The sequence below is a fragment of the Ascaphus truei genome, chromosome 4, assembly GCF_040206685.1.
Source record: "Ascaphus truei isolate aAscTru1 chromosome 4, aAscTru1.hap1, whole genome shotgun sequence".
NCBI classification, from domain to species: domain Eukaryota; kingdom Metazoa; phylum Chordata; class Amphibia; order Anura; family Ascaphidae; genus Ascaphus; species Ascaphus truei.
In genome coordinates this window covers 406,559,487-406,573,716 of record NC_134486.1, presented here as the reverse complement: position 1 = coordinate 406,573,716, position 14,230 = coordinate 406,559,487, and the positions used below count along the sequence as shown (strand labels likewise).

The following is a 14,230-nucleotide window of genomic DNA, read 5'->3' as shown; positions in this document are numbered from 1 at the left end:
TCTGGGGACAGAACATCTGTGGGCAGAGCAGAGGGGGAGAAAGCAGACTAGCCCATTTGAGAGAAAGGCTGGGGCTGCTATGGCAACTCACAGGAGTGTCTGGGGGAGCTACAACATGTAGCAATAATGTTGCATCTCTAATACAGCAAGCTGCTGGGAGAGGGGAAATGGCACTGTATTTATCACACAAGCACTGTGTTTGTGTGCAGAACCAAACACATACAGCTGGCACTAATAAGCTGGCAAGCAGGGCTGCGAGGAAAGGGGGGGGATGAAACAGAAGTGCAGACAGTAATATTCCATGACAATAGCTGTTATGTTTTTTAACATCGTGTTTGCTGTGCATGACATTTAAAGGTTCATATAGGCCTGTGTGACATGGTTAATTTAGTAATGCTATGCGCAATATGTCGCCAATGTTCTTTCAACAATGCTGTACTGTATAACAACTGTGGTATATGAGTAAGATGCTCTTTACATTGAATTTTTTTTTATCAACATAACTTTTCCATTACACTGACTGTGTCCGTTGACATACTATCTAGCTAGGAATGTTTGTGGAGAGGTAGTTCCTATGGCAACGCTATCTAGTTTCCTAGCCATGCATGAAGAACTGTCAGGATTCCTTCTCAAGGGCATGGGGGGGGGGGGGGGGGGGGGCGGGAGTGTACAAATGTAAGGGGGCCTCTTTTGGATTGCAAGTAGTTTAAATACAGGTTATTAAACATATTTTTCGTGTTGCAGTAGTATTTACAGAATAAAAAATACATGTATATTGCGTAACTGTATGATTACCAACACGTTGTGTGTCAATGTTACTATACAAAAGCATAATTTATTTATTTTGGTATTGTAGATGTGAATTACTGAACCTGAACATTTTCTACCCTGTGACCTACAGTTCCAGATGTGTGCAAACGTCGATATTAAGTTGCTCTGAGTAACAGAAATTACATGATCTACAAAGAAATTTGTAAAACCATTATGCTTCTTAGTTATGTGGATGGCAAGACTGGTATACAATCATGTTAGTTCTTTTAGCTGAACATACTCGTTTTGTGAGGCATGGATAGGATTTGTCATGATAAGTCTGTTTGCACACCCTTGTCCTGAACATTGCAGTACGATAATTTTGTGCACGATATGTTTATATACCAATAACCATCTACATGCGCTGCTTTACACGTGTGCAGATGGCAATTGCAAAGCATGTAGGTATGAATAGCAAATGATGAACCATATGTTTTAAAATAGCAAATGTACATACCATTACAATGTTTACACGTACTATGGTCATGTAGTATACTGACTTCAACCTACAGGAAACATAGAAAAACAGATGAGAACAACACAATACATCATAATACGTTGCATAAATGCAAACATTTTAAACTTGCTTACCATGGAAATATGTGTCTATTACATTCCTGCGGGTCTGTGAGCCACTTGGTGATGGGTTGTCTTCAACAAGTTCAGGACCCACGGCTTCCTCCATTACATCTTCTGGGAAGTTGTAGCACACATTATTTTTAACCGCAACGTTGTGCAGTATACAGCAACAGATCACTATTTTAGCCACCTTGCTTGGACTGTACATCAATGTTCCTCCTGATTTATCCAAACACCTGTATCGGCTTTTTAATAACCCGAAAGTTCTTTCAATGACACAACGAGTAGCAATATGTGCAGAATTGTAATTTTCATCAGCACGGCACGTTGGGTTAGGCACAGGGGTCATGAGCCATGGTTGCAAGGCGTAACCGGAGTCACCTGTGAAGAAATGTAAGCACAGTGCAATCATTGGTATAACTGCTATAATCCTAACAATTAACCAAACATGCGCTATTATAAACACATCGTTGAAATTACAACAATATATGTCAATTTTCAGTGCAGTTCAATACTCACCTATTAGCCACCCATGCGGGAAAAATCCATCCATAAAGCCTTTATAGACGGAAGAATTCATGAGTATGGAGGAATCATGGGTAGACCCAGGGAACTTTGCAACCACATTCATGATGTGCATCCGAGCATCACACACCAGTTGCACATTGAGTGAATGAAAGTGTTTTCTGTTCCGATACACATGTTCCTGCAGACTTGGCGGACTGAAAGCTATATGGGTGCAATCTATTGCACCAAGAACCGATGGCATTCCTGCAATGCTGTAAAACCCGTTTCTTACATCAATCCACTGTGTGTCCTCTCTTGGGAAGTGTATGTGCTTATGAGCTTGTCGGCACAGTGCATTTACAAATTGATTTAGGGAACGGGAGAAAGAGGATTGTGATATACCTCCGACAACTCCTACAGTTGTTTGGAATGATCCAGACGACAGGAAATGAATGGAGGCTAACATTTTCACAATCCCAGGAATTGCATGGGCCCTCTCTGTAGGTGATTCCAAATGTGTTCTAATCTCAGCGTATAAGTTAAGTATTGCTGCTGAAGATAGTCTGTATCGAACTACAACTTCTTCCTCGCTCAGGCCCTCCAAATAGGTTCGTTGCCTTATTAGGCGAACCCTGGGAATTCTATGCAAGTGCAACTCCCGCACTTGCATCTCCTCATATATAGGTTGCTCAATTCCCCCCCCCCCCCCCTAACATGATGTCTGACATGTCTCCTATCCGCCTCCACATCGGCCTCCCTGTCAGGTATCCTTCCCTCCAAGTTATTACCTATCCCCCGCCTTTTGTTAAAAGGAAGTATTCGCCTTTGCAGCATAAATTGCACGAACGCTATGTCTACAACATCCATGGCAAAGCTATAGTAGGCAGTGAAGCATGTACTGTAATCAATCCTTTATTAGTGCAGCTGTGCAGAGATGTGTCGTTACCCCTGCGTCATCAGTATGTACACATTCTATTGGCTTGTTTGCATTGCAATGGAACCGTGCTCAGAGCACAAAGTACAGTGGTGGTTAAGCATGGTGCTATCGTAAGACGATATGCCTACTGTAACGCTACATGCTGTTGAATGTGCCAAGTGCGACATGAACCTGGCAGTGTGTGTGAAACCGAAGTTCTGATAAAATGCATTTTCCGCCAGATACATCCATTACACTCAAGTTAATGTTGGTAGAACTGCATACAACAGTGCTGGAACGTGGCCTACATTCATATTTGTTGTACACGTTAACGCACAGTAGAAGTGAGTAAATGCATAAATGCATAAACGCATATTATGGCCCTATGAGGATGCTGTACAATCGCAGCTGTGAAGAAATGTGGTGAGCTGCGTGTGCATAGATACTGTAACCATATGTGGTTTTGTGTCATACATCCGTCCAATATTTTATTTTTACAATGTATTCCTGTGCTTTTCTGTCTAATATATCTTTAATGTGTGTACAATTTAACTTTTCTGTATTAGTAATCATGCCAAGATCATGAGATATATATCTATGTACATGTATGAATGGCTATAGCAGCAGCCAAAGATACATTATGACAAATCATGTGTAATTGGATGTAATAAAATATGCATAAACATTACATATGTCGTACATATACACTGTAATGACTGTTGTGCCATTCATACTTTGTCATGATCATATGCGAGCGTGTGAAGATGCAGTAGATTATGAATTTGGAAAAGTTTATGTACAAATGCACAAACCAATTGAAGTATAACTGACCACACACCGTAGCTTCAATAGTCAATGGAACAATACACACAGAAGTAAGGCTAGAAAAAGTGCCACATCCAATTTGACAACAGCACTACATCAATTCGCATGAGGCAGCAGTCAGTATGCATGATACAATGTTAACAAAGCAGGAATGAGGGTGTAAGTCATAAAATAAATACATTTCATTACCATAAGTGAAGTGTTACTGTATGGTAACATAAATGAATGGTACAAAATGTCGTGTAGTTCTTCACAAATGCGTCCACTGGTAATCACAATGAAAAGTAACAAAAAACTTGTACAATGTTACATGCGCACACACACCGATTACATGTAACCAAATATTGTAAAAATAATTTACTTTCTTATATGACACATATTCATAAAACAACAACCGTACATTCCGCTACAATGTGACATACTTGTGAGGAAACGTTTACGTAATCACATGGCGAACAGCAAAACAAATAAGAAGAAACACACTGGAACACAAACATGTTAAAGGGTATAGGCAGTATTTAAGAACATTTGTTGAAGTTCACACTCTGAACAGCGTATGTAGATTAAACATTGCAGCCAATGATTGTTACAGTCATGGAATTACCAAGACACGGATGTGTACATGGCTACATACAGCAGCAACACACTTTATTATAAGTCGGCAAGCTCTGCGAATTTAAAATTATCCGTGTTGTGTGCTGTTTTGTGTGTTTGTTGCCCGGGATGAATTGCGGTATTTTCGCGCCACGGATTTAAGCATTGTACTCCCGATGGCTGCAATACTGCAATGCCGTGTACAAAATAATGGGGTCGCTTGCGAGGTGTTCTCTAGGAAGCTGAGAAGCCGTCCCCTGGCGAGATGTGTTTGCAGCAGAGAGATCCGCTTCTTTCTCTGCGCAAACATCGGCACATGAAAAAATATTTTAAATACATTTTTATTCATAGTGTAGATGTACCCACAATAAAAACAATACACAGGCCCACAATAAACAGCATTATATTTATTAAATACATTACCCACCCCCTGTGCCCCCCCATAAATACAAGATTTATCCTTTTACATACAGGGTTCATAACGCAGCCCCACGCGAGTCCCCGGTGGGCTGGCGGGGCACCTGGACAGGCCTACAGGGTACCAGCAGCCCTTTTCAAACAGCACCATGGCCCCCAGGTGGTCTCCTTGGGTCACCGTGGCCCACAATTGGGTCCCCACGGTAGGCCCGCGGATGTCTGGGAGCCCCGGGTCAGACCCACAGGTGTCTGCGGGGCCTCGGGTGGTTCCCTAGGGGGTCTGGGGAACTCACGAGTGCTCACTACGGGTCCGCGATGCCCCCACAGAAGTGGGACTACACATCATCATCCCCGCACCACCGGGTCGGCGGTGCCCCCACAGAAGTGGGACCACACAGCTTCATCCCCGCAGACTACGGGTCGGCGGTGCCCCCACAGATGTGAGGCCACCGCTTCATCCCCGCATGTGTCACCCGTGGAACCAGCAGCCTGATACCCGTGGGATACCCGAGGAGATCCACAGGGTATCCCACGGTAATCCAGAGGTCCCACGCAGATCCACGGAACAAACACTGAATGTAAAAAAAAAAAACCTGCCCTATACATTCAATACATACAACCCCACCCCCCAACACCTACAGTACAATAATGTGCAACATATCTATTATCCAGATATGGATAATAGATTAATTGGCCATTATTAAAAACATTAACTAGCATATTCAAAGACATAAAGTACTACTGACCTCATCAATACGAAGTGTCCGTCGTCAGCAACATGCTTGTCTTGCCCACATAGCCAATACATAGCCAAAACAACGCCAATAAATTGCAAGTACATTCTCTTATCAATTCACCCCTTAAACACCTTTTCGGATAGTAACCGCAAAGGTCATAAAGGGGTTAAGCCACACTGGCCCGATTTCCACCCTTCAGCCATGAATTAGTACAGTGGCTTCATCCTGCAACTATATATATGTATAAAGTATACAGAGATATATATATATATATATATATATATATATATATATATATATATAACACACATGATGAACCAATATACAAATAAATGTGGAAGGGTTATCAAAACCATACTGTACAACAAATAACACTTCTCCAGACAGATACACAACATTAAAATCCATTTCCTTAAATGATCCTATCTGATCTTACAATACAAATCATACAATGCCAAGGAAAAGGCTCACATTGCAATCCAAGCAAATGAATGTTAACAATATCATTGCAAGCTAAATAGAAATAACTCCAAACATGTAAACTATGTTAACCAAGCAATTAAACAAAATTCAAATTTCCATCATTATTTACATCCCTAAACAATTGACAGTCCATCACGAACAATGAAACAATTACCTAACTAACGGCTGGAGCAGATCAATGTAGCAGGTGAAAACATAGAAGTTCAAACCGGAATACTAACTGTAACACCAAGGATAGCCCTGAACACCATACCAAATCAACAATTACATGTATCTAATTTTAAACTACTTTAAACACACAATCAAGCATAGCTGCATAGACACATCAATGTAAAACACATCAAATGACGCTTTTACAACAAAATCTTACCCTGTATGTATATATCTCTGTAGACCAATGGCCAATGTTTTTTGATTATTCTTTTAATTTGTGGAGCTAGTGGATTATACTGTGTAATAAATGGTGTATCTACAAACTGCGTAACCTCTTCCGCACCTTGAAATGTATTATATTTTAATAGTTCTTTTCTATGGACTGTACTTATTTTGTTATATGCTTTGTCCAAAATTGTTTTTTTTATATTTTTTGGATTCAAATTTCTCAAGCATAATTTTGGCTTGTTCTTCATACACTGGCGACACACTTTATTCGAGCTCGGCTAGTCCCACGAATTCGGGTATACCCGGGTGTATTGAGGTTTGTGACGGTTTTCTGCCCGAGTGCATTGAGGTATTTTCCAGGCAGGGATTGAAGCATTTTATTCCCGCTGGCTGCAATACTGCACAGTATATATATATACTGCATTACAATTCATGAATTTATGCCATCTGGTAGACACACGAAGCATTGCAGCCTATTAAATCCTAATCATTATCATTTAACAGATCAGCCGCCCGTCAGCCAGGCATGAACCCAGGCTGGGAAGGCAAACGCAACGGGGCTTGTCAGAGGTGAGGAGCGGCGCATTCCAGGTATCTGCCAGGTACATACTGGGTATTTGCTCGAATAAAGTGTGTCGGTGCAGTAAAATATTGTTATTGGTACAATTGCGTTTAATTCTACGCAATTCACCTTGAGGAATATTTTCAAGCCAAATATTTAGATGATTACTATCCGCCTCAATATAATTGAGGCAGCTGACTGGTTTGTGATAGGTTTTGGTACAAATACCTCCCTTTTCAATATAAATAAGTAAGTCAAGAAACTCAATTTCACTGGTGCTGAATTTAGAAGTGAAGTTTAAATTAAATGTGTTCAAATTAATATATTCTAAGAATGATAATAGTGTATCTTTATCACCTTTCCAAATAAAAAATATATCCACAAAACGTGTCCATAGTACTAAATTTGCACCGAACTTGTGTGGTGACCATATATATTGGTTTTCCCACATCCCCATGAATAAATTTGCATAGCTCGGTGCAAATTTAGTACCCATGGCAGTGCCCTTAATTTGCAAAAATAATTCCTCATTAAACCAGAAATAATTGTGTGTTAAAGTGAATTGAATTAAAGATACTAAAAAATCAATATGTGCTTTAGTGTATAAACCCTCTTGCTCCAAAGCTAATTGAATAGCTAAACACCCCTGTGCATGATCAATAACTGTGTACAGTGAAGTGACATCACACGTGACTAAATAATATTGTTCTAACCATACAATCTCATTTAACATATTTAAAATGTGAGTAGTGTCTTTTAAATGTGATTTGAGTTTCTTGACTTCCTTTTGTAGAAAAAAGTCCAAATATGCTGATAAGTTTGAAGTCATAGATTGTACACCAGAAATAATAGGGCGGCCTGGGGGGTTAACTGGATCTTTGTGAAGTTTGGGCAAATAATAAAAAATGGGTAATATGGGTTTTCTTATCATAATAAATTCGAATTCTTCTTTTGAGATTAATTTCTTTTTCAGTCCCAAAACTAGCAAGTTCTCCAACTCATAAAGAAAATCCTCTTTTGGATTTTTACAGAGTCTTGAATATGTATTTGTGTCATCTAATAATCTTAGTGATTCTTTTATGTAGTTTGCTCTATCTAGGATTACTAATCCGCCGCCTTTATCGGCTGCTTTAATTATTATATTAGAATCTTCTCTTAATTCTTTTATCGCCATAAATTCTTTTTGATTAAGGTTTTTCTTAATATATTTGTTTTGTTTGGACAGCTTTTCTAGATCTTCCTGAACTAGTTTTTCAAACATCTCTATACAACCTCCTTTGAGATAACTGGGATAAAAATATGATTTTGTTTTAAAGGGAGTAAAACGAGTTTCATTAGAGATAGTACATGGTACTTTATTTATATTAGATGTAGTATGCAATTTCTTTTTTAAGAAGTATTTTTTAAGTGATAAATTACGTACAAATTTTCCCACATCTATATGTTTTAAATGTGTTCATGGTATTTGAAGGGGAGAAGGACAGACCTCTATTTAATACCTGAATTTGGGCTGAGGTTAGAGTTTTTTTTTACTTAAATTGAAAATCCCTTGTTGATTAACTATTTTATCTGGATTTTCGGTTGTTTTGGTCTGGCACCCTCCTCTCTTTCCTCGTTTGGTGATTTTTCTCTCTTTCTCGTTATCAAAGATTTTTGCATTTCTCTCTCTTTGTCCCAATTTACTTTCTGAACTTTCTCTAGAAAAGGTGTTGAGCATTCAATAGGTGCGAATCTGTTTACAATTTCAATTTGTGATAGATTTTCTAAATCTGGTAATCTTTCCTCTCCTATCTTTTTTATCTTTTGTATTCACATATTTGTCTGTTTTGCCTTTTTCTCCATAAACTACATTAGTTTCTGTTTTTTTTTGAGTTCTTTCTCTAGATTTACTTTTATTTGAAAATCTTCTTCCATTATTAGGATTAGGATTAAAATTCTTTTTATTAAATCTCTTATTTCCATGATGATTTGTGGGTTCCTTTTTTTGATGATTATCAGTTCTCGGTGGCCCTTGATTAATTATTTTCATGTTTTTCCAATTACGATAACAATTGTTTTCATAATCTTCCCTATCCCTACGAAATTTCTTTTGCTTAGTAAGTTTGATCTCTTTTTCCGCCTCTTTTATTCTTTTTTTTAAAATGGGTTCAAATTTTTTGTATTCCTCACTTTCATAATGGGGTTGTAATTGAGTTTCCAATTTTTTGATTTCAGAATCTACAGATTCCCATGATTTCCTTCTAAACTGAATCATCAATTTCATCAGTTCAAATGAACATGAGTCTAATTGACCATTCCAAGTTTTAAGAAAGGCTTCGTCCATGGGATCTATGGTGGGTGATTTAAATAATCGCAAACCTCTTGGTATTCTCTAAGGTTTCTACCTCCCAAAGATCCTTTTTTTCTTTTATAAGGAGTCTTTCTAGTTTATGAAAACAATCTGAGAGGTTGTCTGCTTCTATTGCAGTATCTTCTATGACTATATCATCATCAAAGATATTTGACATATCTACTCCTCTCATAGCTCTAATATTAAATATATTTGATTGATATGTATCCATTTTGATGTTAAACAGACCAGAATGCTGCAACTTAGTGTGTGTATATATAGACTATAGAATACTAAGTGCGCAAAAAGATACAATTTACATCCAAAATATTAACAGTTGCTGCCTAATGTTCAGCTACACACAACAGCATATATATGGGGAAAGGGGGGAAACAACGGCGCAAATGACTGTTAACTGTATAATAAATTTGAGCATAAGTAGAATGGGGGTTTGGTTTGCCAATGATTCTGAAATGAAATGAAGAGAAACAAAATATAGTGAAGTACGTTTAGTTAAAATATATCCGCAAAAGTAGATCGCTGCTTACAAAGTAGCAGATGTAAACAAGCATGTAGGATATTATAATCCTCTCCGTCCTGCTGCCTGGAGTTGCTGTATGGATCCTTCACGTGGAACGCCAAGAAGCGCCGTGCTGGTTCTCCTCTGCCTGCAGCCCTTCTCCGTGACTTCCTGGTTGATCCTCTGGTCTCGCGGGACTAGCCCGCTGACGTCACTCCGCTGAGATTTTGGCCGAAATTAGGATATAATGTCCAGTAATGAGCAGGGGGTTCTGCTGGCATGTGATGTTGGATAGGGATGCTGAAAGTTTGTCTTAGAGCCTCCTCCCTACTAGTTTCGTCCTGGAACTAGGACTTCATCTGGGGAATGTGTGTGTCTAACTGGTTGTTACTTAAATAGCATATACATGTCCCTGATAGGTTAATTAGATAACCAGTATTAGGATATATATCACAGGTGGACACAATTAGTTCTGATATCAATATACAAAATGCTGAAACCCATCTTTTATACATATTGTTCAATAAAATTACAAACAATTTTAATACACATGATCATAAAATTTATATTTAAAAACATAAAATAAATAGATTATATTAATATAAAATATATATATTCTGAATAGATTTATAAAGATTTTTTCAAAAAGATTCTAATAATCTCATAAATGTTAAATTTATCAAAAATGGCAATTGGTAAGATGTTAATTGAATGTGATAGTTTCAAGATACGTTATTTCAATATAAATATATATGATAAAGATACCTTGTTTTAAGGTGATCAATTTTATCAATAGGTTACTATTTTCAAAATATATATATATATTAGGTATTGTTAAATTGGAAAGATCCTTGTTAACAAATTGGAAAGATCCTTTTTAGCATATGGTATATTAGCAGGTTCAATCTACATAATTTTAACTGGTTATAGACTGATTTTATTAAATGCAGGCATATTTAGCAAAGAAAAGCACCTAAGTCTATGGGGCCTATGCAGAGAGCTGCGAATACATGGCGTTGTGCATGTATTCGCCAACATTTGCTTCCAGTATGCAGAGAGCCGCGTGTGTACGGCGAATAAACAAGAATTCGCCACGAGAAATTTAAAGAGCTTGAAAACCGCCAAAGTGTTGGCGAGAACCATGTTTTTCAGTAAGATCGCCATGTTGTTAATACCGGCATATGCAGTAAGGGATTATAGCATACATTCGCCATATGGGAGTGACTGTCGGCGCTGAACACGCCAAATGAGAACGGCTCGAAAAAACGGCAGTATCTGTTGCGTTACATGGCTTACAGTGCAGTCAGTAACACAGCAGACACGAAACAGCAGCTGACATTCTTAGTACACGTTTACTATTTTGTAAGGCTGTCCCCTGTAATAAATAAATATTGCAGACAACCAATATGTTCACAAAGGGTAAAACAATACAATACATGCAGCATAAATGTACACCCCCCCTCCCTCTCTGCAAGTTTATCAGCTGATCGCAACCAAAAGCTATGCATTTGAGTTGTGAAGTCAGCTCCCTAATTGTTCAAAGTAGTAAAAAAGATAGATATGTTACAAATTATTGTTTCCACGTTCACAATATAACAAAAGCCCTGGTGAACACCATTGCGTTCACATGTGTGTGAAATGTAAAGATCTGGCGCAGGCAAAAAGGGTAACCCTGTGACAAGTGTCATACTGGCTGCTCAGTTATAAATGTGTGAACATAGTGCTAATGTGACTACATGACAATAAGTAAAGATATCATAGTTATGCAGTTGCAGAACATGTACACAAACATGTGGTCGTAGAAGAAGGAGAAATAAAGAGTAATCTCGTTGTTACAACGTGGCAACAAAGTATACCCATACAGAAAAATATGTTAACACGTTGTAATGCAACAAAAATACACACATGTTTCCCATATTTACAGTACTGTCACTCGGCCACAGTGTATGCTCCAGATCATTGCCATGGGACACATATGTTGATAAACCGGTTTCATATCAAAGTGTCTGGAGGTCAGTACCATGCTAACAGTAATGATGTAACACAGACAATACCATGTAGAAAAAGGAAATTGTAAAATAGTGCATTATGTATGTTGGTATTATGTACCAAATATATGATTAATATAAACATGTAAAAGTATATATATATATATATATATATATATATATATATATATATATATATATGTATATGTCAAAATAAAGTGAGTTATGCATATCTTATAATATTTGTGTAGTGCTAACGCAAGCCTATGGCAAATGCTATGTTGCCGCAGAATGATAGGTATATTCATTTTAGGTACTTTTGGGGTTAAATGAAAGTTCTCTACGTAGCCCTGGTTTGTGTCTTAATGTAAGTGTAGGTTTATACTCCCGTGGTTGGGGGTTATTGTGTCAGGGGCACTATGTTCTCAGAGTGCAGGTGCTTGAAAATGGTTGTTAGATAAGCGGCCAGTAATATAACTGTCAATAATGGTGAAGTGGGACATGACATTTGTTACTTCTAGTTTAATCATTGTTCATCATTACAAAAATGGTTTGTCTACCAATGCACATAGCAAATATGAACATCATCCTTGTTTGTGTTTCCAAAAATAACTGATAGGAAAAAGTTGTCTTAGCTTTGTAAGTAGCCTTGACCTATGTAACCATTGCAAAACCTTAATGAGGCACCAAAGTAATCATACATAAAAACATCAACACAGTGATGCATGTTTCTGTTCACATATCTGTCTTGTTGTGAAGTGTTTCACATTTACATACTAGTGTTGGGTTACACATTTATTGCGTGAGCGGAATATGCGCAACATGAATGCACGAGCATAACTATGTAAATTACAGTTCATGTGATGAAGCGTGTGGTCCCCAGAGCAGATCAGAGTTGTTGTGTTGCTCAGAGACCCACATTTTCCACGTTGTGAGTGAACGGTTTTGCCTACCTGTGCAACGAGCGACGCCATCTTTAAAAAGCCCTCCTCTGTAATAGTACGTTTTGAATATGCTGCTGAAACGGCAACAACATGGCCCATACAGGCGGCAATTGTAGGGGAAGCACGGGTTAAAAAAGGTGAACATGTAAGTGCTTCAACTGTTTTGACCACTTCGTCTAGGTCAATGTTATTAATAATAAACGTATGGCGGCTATAAAGTTGTGGAAACATGGACTAGTATAAAGAATGTGTGTTGTTGTTCATATGATAGTTACTTACATTATAAATGCGCAGGGGGTTAGCATAATTCACAGTGACAGGCAAAATTACGGATGAGGCGCAACTTCAGGAGATTCTGGCCCCTTTCATGGCTGAATGGTTGTCATGCAGAATGTGAAGAATGCGATCACGTGATGCGGAAAAGTTCAACTACATGCGATCCCGTCACAGCATTACTGAGCATATATCTGATTCACAGCGTTGTCCTCAGACGTGTAATAAATATACTTTAGTTCAGCAATAACCATGCTCAGGTACATTGCAAATATATATGTAAAATAAAGTATACGATCGTCGCTAACTGCGTTGTTTTGAGACACATCAGTACAAAATATAAGTAGCGTTAACCTGTGTGTGGTAAAAGCTACTGTGCTGAAGCAGGCGTACCAATAAAAGAACACATTAAATAACATGTACGCAAACATATGTTTAGGCATGCAGGGAATGTAGATGTTAAGAATGACCTTATCATTTCGTTGATTTTCTTCCTGATGTTTGTTCAATTGCACATGACCCATTGCCTCCGATGCAGCTGAAAGGCTACATGTTTTAAAAATTATTGTCTTTGCATAACATGTGTTGACAACATGTATAGTGCTGTGTTGTCCTGCATGTTCTGCTTCATGTTAGATTAACAACGTTATCAAAGTGACAATGTACGTTGCTACACACATCTGTATGTGACAGCATGTATGTAGCAAATTAGAATTATTTACATATATGTATAGAGGGAAGGATAAACTTTATAACACCAGAATATATATATATATGTATATAGAGATATATATTTACTGATAATTATATATATATATATATATATATATTTATATATATAAATATATATTTAAATATATATATATATATATATATATATATATATATATATATATATATATATATATGTGTAGCTGTATGTAATACAAACAATTACAGCAGCATGCTTTCACGTTGTCTGCTGAGGTACAGAACAATATTATTGAGTGAGAACTGTAGGAAATGTGTACCTTAATGTATCAAAAAATTTTCCTCATTGTGCTGATGTCATTTGTGTTATCTGAAATTCTTAGCTACTTGTAACGGAAAGTGTGGGCAATCTCACGAGTTTATTGTATATTATCCTCATCAGTTATAACATGTGCCAAACTGTTAGGCTATGTTGTTCGTAAGGAATGTAATAATATATGGTAGAAGGTGTAGCTAATACAACAGTGCAACAGTTCTGTAAACTGAAGCAGTACTTTGTCAAGTTATGCTTCATGTTCCCACAGTGACCTTTGTAACAATACTAATACAGGCAGAAAACTGAAATCGTTGGTGTGAAATATTTTATTTTACTGGTCTGTGCAAGTAGCAACATTA

At 37.6% G+C, this 14,230-nt stretch overlaps 1 long non-coding RNA gene across 1 annotated transcript; it reads right to left on the bottom strand.

Annotated features, from left to right (window-relative positions):
* Positions 1 to 652: 652 nt before the first annotated feature.
* Positions 653 to 12,959, bottom strand: LOC142492210 (uncharacterized). Its single transcript, XR_012800812.1, has 3 exons — positions 12,872 to 12,959; positions 1,402 to 1,770; positions 653 to 1,316 (listed from the first exon to the last, which is right to left on the bottom strand). It is a non-coding gene; the product is annotated as an uncharacterized LOC142492210 (long non-coding RNA).
* Positions 12,960 to 14,230: the final 1,271 nt, after the last annotated feature.